Here is a 1,802-nt window from a genome sequence, read left to right as displayed (position 1 = left end):
AGGTCGACCGGTCCGGTCGACCGGTTAGTGAAGACAGGTTGACCGGTGAGTTATAACGTCTCTGTCACCGGTCGACCGGTTGTAACGTAAAATGCATGATGACATGGCAAAATCGACTCTGGATGCGATTAGAACTTTGGGAAACCTAATTGTTACGAAAGTATGACTTCCTAAACACTATAAATAGCCTATTAAGTCACATTACTCATTAGATCACTTGAGAGACTTTTTGGAGGCTATTGATAAAAGATTCCTGAGAGGAAAAATTATTTAATTCTCAAGAACAATTTTTTCTTTGGCTCTCTTGTGATTGGAAGGAGATCAAGAATACCTAGAGGAGATTAAACGACGTGTGCCCACCCGCACACCGATTGTGGAAACGAGAATAGCAAATAAGACCAGTTGGTTGAGGCTCTTCCGGTTGCTGTGTCAGACGTACAATTTCCTGAAATCTCAAAAGGTATGTTTTAGATCTTTAGTATTTATGTTATATAGCATCATGAACATGTTCTTGTTTGGCTTTGATGTTAATTAAAATTTTTTAAATTCCGCTGCGCACTCGATGCCATTAATTTTCCAACATTTGTCTCCTTAAATACCTTATTTGAACCCAAAAACCATTTTTTTCTTCAAAACACAAACACTCCCCGCATTCACTGAACTGCCGCTTGCTCCGCCAGAATCTTTTTCTGCAAAACACCGACTCGTACTCCTTGCTTTTCTAGGCATTTTGTGAAGCCGCATTTAATTCTAGATTCTACTCGAAAATCTTCATACCAGTAAGCCTATCATCCTCTACTTGTTCTGTTTCTCATGGGTTTTTCCCTGTTGAATCATGTATGTATGAAAATACATGGAATGTAGAGGTTAGGGAGACTTACTCCGTTTTATTTTTCCGCGTAGGATAGTTCTTTTTCTATCTTTTGGTTGTCTGCGCACTTCTGGTTCCTGGGTTCTGGGGAACTCGGGGTACCATGGACACTCTGTTGGGAATAGTGTCCTAGAAGCATGAGATGTAATATGATATTTATTATTTAATTAATAAAAGAGTTTATTCATCATTTTATGTGCATATATTTATGAATATTTTATGAATATCAAATGAAAATTCTGTGATTGTTTATGTAACCTTAAACACAGTATATAAGTGTTATATACGAGATGATAGTGTTTAAGGATAATAATCAAAAACATTGTTCATGATGAATTTAATTAAAGTTCAGAATCTTTAATTAAAACATTATTAATGCATGTCATTCCCATTTTGAATGGAACGGTGTTATCTGCACTGCTAATATGATGAGATATTGAATGAGTGTATTTCGCATAATAAGATTATGTATAACAAGGACACAGACACAATATGAATTTCTAATAATTTTCATTAAGCATAGAAATTCTAATTGAGTCTACCGATGGTCATATATAGGATGATCTTAATCCTGAGTTCTTAACAAACTCCTATTTATGGATTTATGTCTTTTGATTTACTCGGTACGGATTCCGAGACCCTGAATCATATTCCTTGTATTTTGGAGACATAATGAAATAGGTAGCTGGGAATGTTATTCTACGAGATGGAATCCATTGCTTCTTGAGAAAGAAGTAGAAAAATAATTCTCTTAAGTGTTGATTCGATACTTGGATTAGTAAGAGCACTCTAGTTCATGAATGTGTTTTATGAATCACTATCCATTAGAGAATCAATGGTACTCAAGGATGCAGATATAATTAGAGAGGTTAACGGATTCTACCTGACTCTAATTATGAATTATTTATGGAGGATTGATCTATATGTAATG

This window comes from Morus notabilis, unplaced genomic scaffold (assembly GCF_000414095.1).
Source record: "Morus notabilis unplaced genomic scaffold, ASM41409v2 Scaffold568, whole genome shotgun sequence".
NCBI lineage: Eukaryota > Viridiplantae > Streptophyta > Magnoliopsida > Rosales > Moraceae > Morus > Morus notabilis.
Note: the sequence above shows the minus strand (reverse complement) of the source record.